A 15,362-nucleotide genomic window follows, 5' to 3' on the forward strand; every position below is an offset into this window, starting at 1 on the left:
GCACCCTAGGGATCGCCGGTACACCCACACGTCGGCCGCCCACCGGACGCAATCCAGAATTGATCTGGTATTCATGTCTGCTCTGGACCTCTCGAGTGTCACAGGGGCAGAGATACTCCGCCGGGGAGTCTCGGACCATGCACCAGTGCGGGTCCAACTGGGTGGAGCGGATCCCTCTAGACGCCCGGTATGGCGCCTAAACGCATGGTATTTACAAGACAAAGACTATACCCAAGAGATCAGAAATCAACTAACTCAATACTTCGATCTGAATCTGGGGTCGGTCCGCTCCCCGGGAACATTATGGGCCGCCTGTAAGGCTACCCTCAGAGGGCATGCCAAGCACCTTCTCCGTACCCGCGAGCGGGACAGGAACTCCCAGATCTCTGACCTGGAGGCCAGGGCCCTGAGACTGGAACGCCAACAAACGACTTCTTCGTCTGCCGCTGCCCTGAGACAGCTATGGTTAGAGAAGAAATTAAACACATAATGCTAGATTCGGCCAGGTGCATTTGGAGAGCTTCGGTAGCCCGTATATATGGCTGGGGGGACAAAAATGGGAAGCTCCTACATTGGCTGGCCGCGCGTCCTCTGGCCAGCAGGGTTATACCTGAGATTTTAGAGCCCTCGGCCTCCCTCTCCAGGACACCAGCTGAAATCGCACAAAGTTTTGCTTCCTACTATGCCCACCTCTATGCAATGCACCCCCGCCCGCCATTGAGAAAGAGACTCCCCTCCTGAATGAGATCACTCTCCCCAGGATCTCCCTGGAGGCAAGAGACAGGCTGGAAGAAACTATTAGCCTTGCAGAGATCACCAGTGCAATTTCCAACCTGGCTTCGGGCAAGACCCCAGGACCTGACGGACTCCCGGCAGAGCTATATAGCAAATGCAGTGATATACTGGGTCCCCACTTACTCAACATGTATGGGGAAGCCGAGAAACTAGGCCGATTTCCCACTGAGATTGACGAAGCGACAATAGTAGTGATCCCCAAAACCCAACCCCCATCGCGACATTGTTCGCCATACCGACCCATCTCACTTCTAAACATTGAGATCAAAGTGCTTTCCTCGACCCTGGCCTCTAGACTGAAAGAGATAATGCCTACACTAGTGCACCCTGACCAGTGTGGCTTTATGCCCACTCGTAGTACTAGGCACTGCATTAGGCGGTTGCATCTGGCTCTGGCACATCGCAATACTCTGTCGCACGCACACTTGACATTACTCCTGCTGGACTTTGAAAATGCCTTTGACACAGTGGATTGGTCCTACCTTGAACTGGTCCTGCAGAAAAATGGGCTCGGTCCCAGATTCCGAGGCCTAGTGAGACTCCTGTACTCCAAACCGACAGCTCGAGTACGGGTGAATGGAGTGGTCTCTGACCCGTTTCCTATTGGCCGCGGAACCCGGCAGGGTTGCCCGATATCCCCGTTGCTCTTCGCATTAATGATAGAGCCTCTTGCGATACTGCTGCGAGGAGATCCCCTGATCGAGGGCTGGTCCTGGCCTGCCTGTGCAGAAGACCATGTGGCACTATACGCAGACGATGTCCTCCTATATATATCCAACCCGGCTAAAAGTGGCCCCCGCGTGCTAGAGATCCTGGGCCTTTTCTCGGAAGCCTCGGGCAGATCCTGAACCCCGCCAAGTCCCTATTGGTCCCCCTACACCGCTCCGGGGATTGTGTGGACTGGCAGCGAAATATTCCAGTACGAAGAAACAGCTTCAAATACCTGGGAATATATATTTCACTTCTCCCTGAGTTGACATGGGAACTTAACATTACACCGTTAACCAGAAAAATCAAAAGTGATCTCCTACACTGGAGGACACTCCCCCTTAACCTGCTCGGTAGAATTGCGCTCTACAAGATGATGATCCTTCCTAGGCTCCTCTACCTCCTGCAAAATTTTCCCCATCCCATCCCTTGGAAATGGTTTGGGGAAATGGACTCATTGGTGCGCCAATTTATATGGAGCGGAGCCCGCCCACGGTTAGAGCTCAAAACCTGCCAGAGGGATGTATATGATGGAGGTTTGGGCATGTCCAATATCCACTCCTACCACCTCGCGACACAAGTACTTGTGATTAATGACTGGATGGGGGGTGGGTGGACAGACCCGGCATACCGACTGGAGCTCCAAACGATGGGTTACCCACGGATTTTGGGCACCCTCTATGGAGGTCCGATCTCTCGAGACGTCCCAGATGTGACCAGGGTGGTTCTACAGGGATGGCGGACGGCTCAAAAATCGACGGGGTGGTGGGGACGACTTACCCAACAGACCCCACTGTGGCATGGGAGGCAATTGGTGGAGGTGGCGGGCCTGGAGGGGTTTCGGAACTGGGATAACATAGGCATCTCCACACTAGGCGATGTCTGGAACGGGTCACACATACAGTCCTTTGAAGATCTCCAGAAAAACTTTTTATTAAATATGACACAGTTCCACAGATACCTCCAGCTCCGACATGCCTTATCAGTACACATCCGAGTGGGAGAAACCATACCTGAATGCAGCCTTATGGAGGCCAAGGCATTGATGGGGAGCCTAGGTAGGGGAGGTGTTTCCCAGATATATCGCACCCTGGTCTCTGGCACCTCGGGCTCCCTGGGGGTACTTCGCCAGAGATGGGAGGGGTTGGTGGGCCCGGGTGGGTGGGCCCCATGGAAGAGATGGAATGGGGTGAGGCGCTAATGGCCCCGCGTGCCCTGGCGATCGCCACCCGTTTCAGATTGATACAAACTTACTTTTTGCACACAGCATACCTCACACCCGAGAAACTACACAGAGCGGGCCTCCGCCCCAACGCGGAGTGCCCCCGCTGCAGGAACCTTACAGCTGACTTCTTCCACATGGTGTGGACCTGCCCGGCCATGGTAGCCTATTGGGAAGCGGTCCTGGGGGAGATTTCTGAGGTGTTGCAGGAGAATATAGAGAGAGAGCCTCTACCCCTCCTCCTTGGGATCATGGGTGACATCGAGCTAAGGAGACCAGATCGAATTTTCCTCGGGGTGGCGTGCTTAGTGGCTAAGAGGGATATAGTGGCAAACTGGAAGGCCAAGAATGCCCCATCATTGGCTAAATGGAGACAGGGAGTGGATTGGTGTGCGCAGAGTGAAAAACTTGTATATGAGGCTATCAAATATAATAGGATATGGGGGAAATGGGAGGCCGCAATAGGCTCCTGAATAACATGTTATCTCTAATACAAGTGCTATCTGGGATCACAGGTTCGATCAATGTTGGATGCCCGTTGGCATCGTGTTATGACGTTTGGATCATGGTTTTTCTTTCTTTTGCAAAAATCAATAAAAAATTATTTATAAAAAAAAAAACATGTGCAATATTAATTAAGATCATCATGACATGCACATGGTACATGTTTTGCACTTTTCTCTGTAGCTACTTACTAGTATATACATTGGTAAAATGTATGGATGCAGATGCAAAATGGAGCATATATGATGTTGCTTACTGAGAACAACCCTATCCACAACATCTTATTCCTATGCTGTTTTGTTTGTATTCAGGGATGTGTGAAGGGTACACGCACATCTTTTTCTGCCAGAGTATCCCTCTGGAAGGTATTTCTGGTTATCTGCATGTAGACTGGTTGGTGTTCATGGTCATTTGCATGAAGAACAGTAACCACTGCAGTGACATTCCCAGAGGCCTTACAGAGGAGGGAAACTTTGTCTAGTTCTGATTGTCTTGACACTTTCCGTTTCGATGATGTACTGTTCCTGATTGGTCATGGCCCAAATGTGTGACATTAGACAATTTGGAGCACCCCACCAGTAGCTGAACAGTGGTGGACCTTTACCTGTGCAGACTTTGCTGCTGTTGATGCTTCAAGAATATGGAGATGAGAACTGAATGGCTCATTCTAGCTAGAAACAGGCTCAAATGCCCTACTGAAAATCAGCTGGCCTAGCCTGCTACTAACCTTGCCTTTCTGGAAGTCCTGGCCCTCACAATTCTTGTTTTAATAGACAGCTGAGGAGGCTGGTAAAAAAGATCATAGGAGAGCAGGTGAGAGGTTAGCTGTGTGGTGAATCTACTAGGAAAGTAAACTTCCTCACTGCACACACATTTTCCTGTCTTTTGTGACCATGCTGTTATCGCTTTGTTCCAGGACATGGTTGTTGGCTTACCAGCTAGCCAGATAGACCTCTGTAGCCTAAGAGAAGCCCTTTATGCCTGGGTCTTCGTACTGATTGCCACGAGTTAGCCTTGAGGTCCCACTACTTTTGCATCCCACTGTTCCAGAGAATCTAAGCCCCCACATACTAAGATATCCCCCTCTTCAGTGACAGACAACACTAACTTCCCCAGGGCATAGGCCTACATTTCTCAATCCAGTGAAGCACCTTTTGAAATCTGAGGAGGCACTGTCTATTTCCTTTCTAAGTTACTTGATGCACTCTGGGGGTCTTTATGACTTTGCCGGATGGAAAAGTCCACCCGTCGAAGTCCCGACGGGCAGGTTGCCGCCAGTGCGGCCGCCTTCCCACAGGCCCCATTAAGAGTTTCCCGCTGGGTCAACGGGCCCAAATGGTGTTTCTGCTTGTAGGCCCAGCGGGAAACGGTGAACAGCATTGTCTCCATCTCATCACAGAGCCGACGGCAATGCTGTAGTGCGCAGGGTGCACCAGCACCCGCCGCGATGTTCACTGTCTGCAAAGCAGACAATGAACATTGCAACGGGGCTGGCCAGGCCCCTGTACCCCATCTCCACCAGCTTTACATGGCAGTCCTACCACCATGTAATCGCTGGTGGAGAAGGGACTCGTAATCCCCAGGGCAGCACTGCTTACAGCACTGCCCTGGCTGATTAGGACCGCCAGACCGACAAAAACTCGTAATATGGCGGTCCAACTGTGGTGCTACGGCCACAGTCATGATGTGGCAGTCTGATCGCCACATTGGCGGCGGACCGACCGCTACCGCGACCCTGGTGGTCTTAAAACAGCCAGGGTCATAATGACCCCCTCTAAATTGAATGACATTGAAAAAGCATATTTCTGCATTGTATTAGGTGACTGTGAGCAATAGTAAACTTTACAGACTAGAAACAAAGTAACTCACTTTTAGGAAGAGATTTGTGATCCTCCTTTTTTCAATGTGCTGATTGTGATTAGTACTCACAAACATTCTGGGCCTCATTATGACTCCGACGGTCTTTTCAGAAGACCGCTAAAGCCACAGGTGCCAGAAGACCGCCACATTACGAGTAGGATTTCCACCACAATTTGTGAGGAAATCCTCCAGTAGCCGTGCTGGCGGTCAGAGGCTTAAAGGCGGTTCCACCACCGGCCCCACCCCACCAAAAGGACTCTGCCAACCGTATTACGACCTGTAATACGGCCTGGCGGTGTCCTGATGGCGGGGCGCTGCAGGCGGTGGAAACACCTGTTCCAGATCTCTGCCGAATGACCTCCTCGCCGGACAATTTAAGTCGATCATCCAACGGTGGAGAGGGTGGGAGGGTGGAGGTGTTCTGTGTGCATGTGTGAGTGTGTGTTGTCTGCGTGTGTGAATGTAAGTGTGTATGCATGTGTGTATGCGTGTGTGTATGGGTGTTTGAATGCGTGTATGATTGTTCAAGTGGGTGTGTGTTGGAATGTTTGTGTGACTGTGTGTATGGATGCATGTGCATGAATGCGTGTATGGATGCGTGTGTGTGAATGCGTGTATGTAAGTGATGTGTATGCGGGTGTACGTGTATGGGGGAGGGGGGCTGGGTGGTACTGTTCTAGAAGGGGAAAGGAAGTGCTGTTCTGGAAGGGGGTGGGGAGTGGTGGTATGGAAGGTGGGATGTGGGGGCATTGGGATTACATGCGGGATTGGGGGAGTCATCTGCCGGTGACAGGAAGGAAACTTCCAGTCACAGGTAGCCTTTCCGCCAGGGTTTTCGTGGCGGTGATACCGCCACGTAAACCCTGGCGAAAAGCTGACTCCTTATACCGCCGGCGTTCCTGGCGAAAAGCTGACTCCTTATACCGCCGGTGGTCTTAAGTGGACCGCCGGGTCGGAGATACTAATCTCTGGCCCAGCTGTCCAACCGCCCTGGCGGTACAAGCGGGGATGTGGGGGTTGGCCTCTGCCAACCCGCTACACTCATAATGTTGCGGTCTTCATCGGTGGGTTGTCATCGGTGAGACCGCCACCGTGACCCTGGCGGTCTTTGAACCGCCAGGGTCAAAATAATGGCCTAAGTCTGCTTCTACCTTATTTCTATAAGTCTATCATCAATCCATCATTTTTGTAAAGAAACAATTTTTACAAATCATTCCTACTTGCCTTATTTCTTATCTGCTTCAAAGGCTTCAGTTGGCACATAAGTCTGTAGCATGAAATATTCTAGGTTGCAATGAGTACTCACACTTTTCCACAGATCTTCCATCCCTTCAAAAATGCCCAAAAGCCTAGATAGCTCATGCAATGCCTCATATATTTGCACAAGGCCTTTAATGACTAAGCCTGTATACATAGAAAACAGTTGCAAAAGGGTGGATTATCAATTGAGATGGATAGAAGACCTCCACAAGCAATAAGGCCACCGACTTCCTAGGGTAAAACATTTTCAATAACATAAATCTGGGCTTAACCCCGGGATTGCCTAGAACAAAGCAAAGAGGCATAAATTAGGAAACTGTGTAAACTATTTAGCAGTTACAAAACAGTTAACAAGTCACAGTGTAACAAACCAAATATTGTAAAGCAAATTTATAAATATATGTCCAATCAAAATTAGTAAAATGACACCAAAATGACATAAATCAAATCAGGGGAACCGGAGATATGAATTCTAAAGTTTTAAGACAAAAAATACCAGGAAAAGGTAAATCACCAACCAGTAATCACTGATCACATACACCAGGTCTAGGTGTGATTTCAGGCTTACTGTGAAGGAGCACAGATTGAATAGATCAAGCAGGTTTGTCCCAATCAAAGATTTTCCCTTCTGACTTAATCTCGGAAATGAAGGTGAAAATCCTCCAGTGTAGCAGGGCTGCAGGCTTTATCTGACAAAGTTATCTTAAAAACAGTTAAACATTGGATGAGGAACCACATATACCATTTGTTTTTGATGGGAGAAGCTCAAAGCTGGAGAAATTAAAATGTCATGGCCATTGAAGTCCTTGCATCAATACATTTCATGCGTTGCTTGTTCCAGATTACTACCTTTGGACTTAGCCCTTTTTATGGAGCTCTAAAGGGGCAAACCTAGAGCTATATTCAACAATGATCTTTCAAAAATGGCCGCTATTGCTACAAGGTCCTACGTCCTGTAGTCTTAAAAGTGCATACATTTCCTGACTCCCAACTTTTCAGAGTTTCTGGAACAGATCCTTTTGGTCACTTCTCCCAGGACATCAGGGACAGCACTTGTGGCCAAGACTAACTCCATCAGAGTGCACCTGTAGGGTCCAGTCCAGGTCCAGTTGTTACTGGTCAGCCAGGCACCTCAGGAAGGGTCCTCTTGAAATTAGTTGTGTTCCTGCAGTGACAAAAGGGGTCAGACAACCAACCCTTGGAGCTCTATTCAACAATGATCTTTCAAAAATGGCCACTGTTGCTACAAGGTCCTACCTCCTGTAGTCTTAAAAGTGCATACATTTCCTGACTCCCAACTTTTCAGAGTTTCTGGAACAGATCCTTTTGGTCACTTCTCCCAGGACATCAGGGACAGCACTTGTGGCCAAGACTAACTCCATCAGAGTGCACCTGTAGGGTCCAGTCCAGGTCCAGTTGTTACTGGTCATCCAGGCACTTCAGGAAGAGTCCTCTTGAAACTAGTAGTGTTCCTGCAGTTACAAAAGGGGTCAGCCAACCAACCCTTGGAGTTCACCTCTTAGTCCTTGGTACAAGTAAGACAAAGCCCTCCAGGTTCCCTCATAGGTCCCAAACTGCAAGTCCATTCTTCTGTTCATCTCCGGATCCAGAAAGTGGTCTAATGAGATGTGGGGTGAGGGGCCCTCTTTGTGGGATTTAGTACCCTATGCTTGGGAGTGACTCTGCCTAACCAACTAAGGACCTCATGGGGAAGGTGCCTGGCCTTGTGAAACCCTCTTCAGCTACAACCTGCAACCTTGACCTGCTGGAAGAATCTAAACTCTAAAAAGTGATTAAGTGGCTGATATAGATCTTGATGGAAGACCTGTTGTCCCTCCTTGGCTGAGGTTTTAAGCACTCCATCAAGCTGACATAGTTCAGACCGCAGTATTTAGATGGTTTGCATCTAAGTCTCTGACCGCCTCGACGGAGTGTTTTCCATCATGTAAGAGCTGCCCTGCAGATGGCATAAGCGATTCCTATAATGGCTAACATTACTCCGTCACTGACAGGCTTGTGGGTTGCCTCTGACCATATTTAGATTTTATGGTTGTACTGGCATTGTTCTGGTAGCAGTGTCCTGATGGAAGGTGTCTCACAGGAGGTGTTTAACATTGTACTATGCCTATGGGATGGAATGGATGTCAGCAGCACACACCTGCTGTACTATGACTATTTGTGTCCACCTGCATGCCACACATTCAAACACACAACATACGCATATCATTGACACTACACCCACATACAGCACAACCACACAAACAAACACAATAACACAATCATCTAAGCAACATACTCGCACCAAAGCACACCTACACACTTCACATTACCAACCAGAACCAAACAACACACCAACAAAACATCATACAACCAAACATACAACACAAACACCGAACCCATATGCAACTGCCAGACATACAGACACATCACATCTCCACTTCAGCTCAGACTACATCAACAAGCCAATCCACGCATTCACTTCTTACCCTTATTCCTCCCTAACAATTCTTTCACTGCTTTGCCTTGACTCCTACCACACCTACTCCTACCCCTCCCAAGTGAATTCCCTGATTTGTGTCCAGTAGATGCTCCTTCCTGAGGATGCTACCCTTGGGCTATAGACAGGAGAGAAGTTAAGGGCAACAAAGCCAGGAGACATTGTATCTTCCAAACATTGTTCACTGTCACATGTGTTACATGCCAAAATAATGTACATCAGCATAGTATTACATGAATGATTACTTGAGTTAAACGTTCACTAAGTTTGTTCCACATTAATTATTGCTGTACAATTTATTGTGTTAATGGAATAGACTTGATGTAACAGTGAGATACATGTTCTGAATCACAATCACAACTGGAAACACAACATCACTGACATGTCCCATTACATTTGTTTTGGTAATGGATACTTGCACCAAAAAAGAAGAAATACATTTATCAAAAGGTGTTGATAAAAGTCTGTTTCATTCAATATCTGACACAACTGGTGCAAACACATGTGCATTACACAAGTATTTTAAAATTTGTTTTAGCCCATGTATGTAAATGAACGGGTCCCAAGCTAATGTTAACTGACAGTTTAACGTAAACAAGTAATATGAAATGCTCATCTTCAAGTCTGACGATGACGGAGTCGTTATCGTTCATGGTCAAGTGGAGGCAGCAACTGAAGGACTTGTCCGGTTGGGTTTCGGTGTAAAAGAGTAAAAGAGAAAAAAGGTAGGTTTTTATCTTATATCCTTTCCAAGCCATTAACTCAGGCATGGAGTTTTCCCCACCACAGAAGGCACAACATGATTGGCTCAGCGGTAATACTGGTTGTGATTGAGCCACTCTTTCCGATGGCACCGTCGACGCAGGTGTAAAGTTCTGGCGGAGTCGACTGAAATCAGGTAGGCTTTCGTCTATCAACAAGCCAGCATCTAAATAGAGCAGACGGACCGTCAAGATGATGTTCGGATTATCCAGCAGAAAACTGACACGGGGACTGAATCCACCAAGGTCTAAATAAGGCCCTACGTCTGAAGGTAGAAATGCGGGTGATGATGCGTAAAGTATCTGACCAGTGAGGAAGCTTCTCTGGGCATGAAATTGAAATTCTCCCACTGTGAGTTTTCCAACTGCTTCACTGAGACCTTGCCCAGCAACTATCTGATAACTATCTCTCTTTGGCCACCGCCTACTGGTTCCCTCTGAGGATTTTCACTCCCATTCCAAGACAAAGTCGAAGGTCAAATATTTCACCATGCTGAACTTGATCCTTGTATTGGATCCACACTCCATTGTGGTCTGCATTAATTTTTCACTTTTTCTTGGTCAAGCTCAACCAAATGACTGTGGTTGGGGCCTAATGCTTTATGGCACTATTTTGAGCCATATATTTAAAGAAGAAGTAATGACTTGGTTTCCACTGGTTGAAGTTTTGTCTTTTTTGTGTCATTTTATGTATTTAAATTTACTCCATCTTCTAAATTGGTTTGGGTTTTTTGTGTTGTATTCTCACTTTATTACTGTTTGAGTACTACTGCATAAACACTTTTCACTTTGCTTCTATGTTATGTCTGACTGCTTTGTGCCAAGATACCAGAGGGTTAACCATAGGTTTATTTAGTGAGTTTTGTAGTTGTCCCTGACATGGTTTGAGATTAATATTTGAGGTGGATTCCAAACACCCCCAATTAATACTCCAATCTAAATACTCTGTCCTTTTGTTTGCTAATAATTAGGGCACTTTGGGTTTATTGCTCCTACCTGTTCTAGGCAAAAAATGAAATAATATTACAATTTTCTGGACTACAACTATATAGGATCTGGAAGAAGGTCCCCTTTGTTGAATAGACTGCATTGGCAATGTTATTCTGTACCTTCAAAGAAAAGTGTATTAAAATGAGGCAGAAGATGAATTTTGTATTGTAAGTGATGAAAGTAAAATTCATACACAATCAAAATGAGAAAAGAGGAGGGAGGCAGCAGGAGGTGGCGGCGGGAAAGGTAAGTCTTTTTTTTCATTATTTCTTTCCCTCATCCCCGTCCCCTGCCGCCATTGTCATTCCATCTGCAAGTAGCCTACTCATTAGAGTATGAAGAGGACTAGAGATTCCAGTGCCTAAAACTAGCATATAAAATAATTTATATCAACTCTGTGGTCACTTTTTCTTCTAAAAAATATGAGCCAGTAGAATAATAGAGACAGGATGTGTGCTGGGCAATTCTTTAATGGTAATACTGATTTCTTTTAAGTGAAAAGATGCATTAGGTCGAGAATTCTTTTTAATATAAAATCAATTTCTGGTCATCATGCTTCAAGGCTTCACAGATCCTGCATTATGAAGGGAATTATATAAATTGATCAAACCCATACATTTCACTTCTCTCTGTAGCAGCAGCTCCCTGGCTAATGCCGGGGGCAAAACACCACAACACTGAGAGCATTGCCGCTCACATAAAAGGGAAGCAAACAGGTTAAGAGAGGTGAAACAAGTCCAAACAAACATCATTGGGTTTCAGCCTCAAAGAATGATGCCATTAAATAACATAAAGCAGTTTCCTACTGGATTCGCTGCTTCCCTCCAGACAAGGCCTATTGACGCAAAGCTGCTCGTTTGATGTCAGAAAAGAGCCTCAAGGCTAATCGAGAATTGAATCCCCTCCTCGGTAGTGTGTAAAATGTCATCAGATTGGTTCTTGGTGCATTTGCCCACCGGATTCCGTCCACAGGCAAGGCTTTAAAAGGTCAAAGTAAGTGGGAAGACGCAGGGCTGGAGAATCACTACTTTTGGTGCTTTTAAATAGTTCCACAACTTTTACACGATGCAGGTGTTTTTAATGTTGCACCTTAAGTATGTATTGTGTAATAAAATATCTATTTATGAAACGTGTTTTCTAGCTAATTATTGTATTCATGCCCACTTTGAACTGGGATAGATTGAATGAAACGATTTAGAAGTACTTGGAAAAAATACAGAAGTTTACACTCTTTGGCGCTTACTCTTCTATCTGGAGCCAATTTTACACTATTTGTGAGGTTTGAAGGATTTCTATTAATAGTGAGGGAATTCTTTGATTGTTATAGATTTTATTGAATACTCAAAAAGTATTACAGCAACAGGAGTGTAACACTGTATATATTTCACTTTTTAAAACTTTTTTTACCATGGAGAAACCCTCTCCCTTCACATCCATCAATTCTTCCTATCCCATTCCCACCCTATAAACACACTCCTTCCCTTAATGAATGAACATTTGTGAATGAATAGCTATCTTCCTATCTTTTACTGCTTGTTTGACCAGCTCCTCTTCATGAGGACCAATGAGAATCTAACCTCAGAAAAGAATCTTAAGTAAGAATGCCTTCTGAGGTGGATTTCCCTTCCAAGAACGGAACCTGAAATTCCTACAAGCCATCGCAAACGAGGTAGAGCCCAATGCAATATCTTAAAAAATGTCTAATGCAATAATAAAAACAGAAGTGAAGTTGTTTATCAATACTATTGAGGATCAAAACATATTTCAGACACTCCTCTACCACCATAACTAGAGAATTAAGGGCCATATGTACTCGAGTTTGCGTCTCGCAATTACAAAATTGAAATTTGAGAGTCGTAAACCGAATGTACAAAGCAGTCGCAAATTGCAAATAGTCGCAAATAGGCCGTTTTGCACACCCAGATCAGCACTGATTCCAAACAGGTGGTAATCAGAACCAAAGTATAAAAGCAGACCCAGAAGGCATCTGGGTTTTTCAAAATGGCTGCACTCTATGTGATTGAATGGAGAAGGCAAGTCCAGGCTGCCCAGCAGAGGAGGAGGAGGCGGAGACAGGAGAGGCTATACAGAACAAGGCACACCAAATTTCAACAGACTGAGGAGGAAATGTATGAAAAATATAGACTGAGCAGCACAGTCATCTTAGAGATTATTGAACTGCTGAAACCTTAGCTAGAAAGCAAAACCTTGCGCAGCTGCTCCATCCCCATACTTGTGCAAGTGCTGTGCTCACCGCACCTCTTGGCCTCAGGTAGCTACTAGGGGGTGATTGCAGTTGCTGGTGGGGTGTCCCAAAGTGCCCTGCCACGATTCTTTAGACAGTTGTTAGATGCCATACTTGCACACATGTCCAGATACATATACCTTCCCAGGAATGAGGAGGAAATACACAACACCAAATTGGACTTCTATAGAATTGCAAACTTTCCCCATGTAATAGCGTGTGTGGATGGGAAACATATACCCATATGTCTGGAATATGTGTCCCGCAATAGAAAATGTACTCACTCAACATCCAGGTGGTATGTGATGCCCATAATATCATAACTGATATACTGGCAAAATTTCCAGGGAGCACACATGATGACTACATATTCAGGCACAGTGGGATACATCAACGCCTAGAACGTGGGGAGTTTAGTGAAAGATATTTATTAGGTACTGTGTAGAACACACCAATGTCAGAAATACATTTCAATGCATAACCATGTGAAGCCATGCTCATATCTGCTGTTTGTTACACAGGTGACAGTGCATATGCTCTGAGGCCATGGATACTCACCCCATATCTGCCAATCAGAATGAGAGGCACTAGAACATTGGGCATCAGCGAACCAGAAACGTCATTGAGAGGACCTTTGGCATGTTGAAGTCACGTTTTAGATGCCTGTACAAAAGTGGAGGTGCACTCCAGTATGCCCCAGAGATTGCAGGCAAGATTGTGGCGACATGTGCCATCCTACACAACATAGCAACCAGATATGGGCTACATCTCCCTAGATGACACATATTCAAAGGATGAGGAGCAGGAGCCACCACAATGACAGCCTGGGGATGGGAGCAGTGCAATGGAGGGCAGACAGAGATGGGATCACATAGCAACACATTACTTTGTCAGGTAAGTGGCAAATGTTACAGCACAAATGTAAGACACACATAGCCAGGTTGTGCAAAGCAAAAATATCCTTTCATATTAGGAGTGTATTATGTAAATGGTGGTGTATAGCCAGCAGTAAAGAAGTATAATGTAACAAAGTCTAACACATTAAACTCATGTGTCTTAGGCTAAACCTAGGGAGACAACATCACACCCTTCTACGGCTACATCCACCATGGCCTGTCCCTGGTTGGTCCACTGATGTCTGGCGGGCACTGCTACTACACAGGATGCGGGCATCTGAGACAGAAACACTGCTTACGCTTGATATGTCCTCACTGTCCTCAGGGGTGTCACCAATACCTCTTGCTGCTTGGGAGGTATGAATGAGGTCAAATGCAGCAGTAATGCACCATAGTCCCCTTGCCACATCTCTGGCAAAATAGCCCAGTTCTACCTGGAGCTTGACAGTGCGCCTTGACAGGCAGGTAGTTGTGGTAGCTAGGCAGCCAATGGACAGACTGAGCTGGTCCAAACGTGCAGCTGTGTTGCGCTCTCTGCGCCTTGCATGGGCCCGATCTGCAACCATTTCCCTACACAGATCATTGATGGCGGTGGTGAGGTTGACCATGTTGGTGTTCATGGTGCATAATTGGTTCTAAACATTTCCAAATCCCTGTGTGAGGGTCTGTTGCATTCGGTGCAGGTTCCGGTTCATCATCCGCATGTGTTTGTTTTTCAGCGGTGACTGCTCAGTAGGGATGCCTCCAGTTAAAGGAATTGTTCTGTTGTGACATCCTCCTCACCTGCATCATGTGTCAGACAACACCTTCTACGCCCAGACCCAGCTGTTCGCAGTGGCTGACTCTCACCCATCTGTGGCCCTGGTATCAGGTTTACTGCCTCACTGTCCTCATCTGTCTCCTCTGTGGTCTCACGTGCATAGTGGACAATCGGTGTGGTACTGCACTCCCCTGCGGAAATGCTGACTGCCTCGTTTGCTGTCATGGTGGCATTGTCATCTTCCTCCACACTAGCGTCATCAGTGGATACTTGAGGAAGACCTGTGGGACATAGGGGATACACTGTCAGTGCCTCTCAGATGTGTGGCTTATCAAAATAAATATTCCTGAAATTTGGACTACTGTACTACATTACCCATAATGCACTGAACTTGAGGTTGGCATATAGGCATGGAACAATTTGGATGATGCAGGCTTTTGTGGACTATGGTTGTGTGCATGGTGCCTTGAATAGAGTAAATACGTGAGATTTGCTACTTACTTTTGGAGGTTCCAGGTGCTTAATTGTCCAGGCCCTAAATTCCTACAACAGCCTCTGGCTCCAGAGTGGTCTCCACCATGCTCTCTATTGCTGTGGGTGGTGGTACAGTGGATGGTCCCCCATCTGTTCCGTGCTCCTCCTTCAACCGCTCTGCAACCCTTTCCTTCGTTCTGGACGTGAGGTCATACCATCTTTTGCGCACCTCCTCGACGGAGCGGTGACTGAGTCCTATGGCATTTATCTTGGCTTTCTATGTTCAGCCAAATCTTCTTTTTGTGTGTGTCATGGACACTCATTGCTGCCTTCCCAAACAGGACTTCGTCGTGTAGGCAGCTCTCCTCAGTGAGGACCTCGAACCCTTTA

This window comes from Pleurodeles waltl, chromosome 3_2, assembly GCF_031143425.1.
Source record: "Pleurodeles waltl isolate 20211129_DDA chromosome 3_2, aPleWal1.hap1.20221129, whole genome shotgun sequence".
NCBI classification, from domain to species: Eukaryota; Metazoa; Chordata; class Amphibia; order Caudata; family Salamandridae; genus Pleurodeles; species Pleurodeles waltl.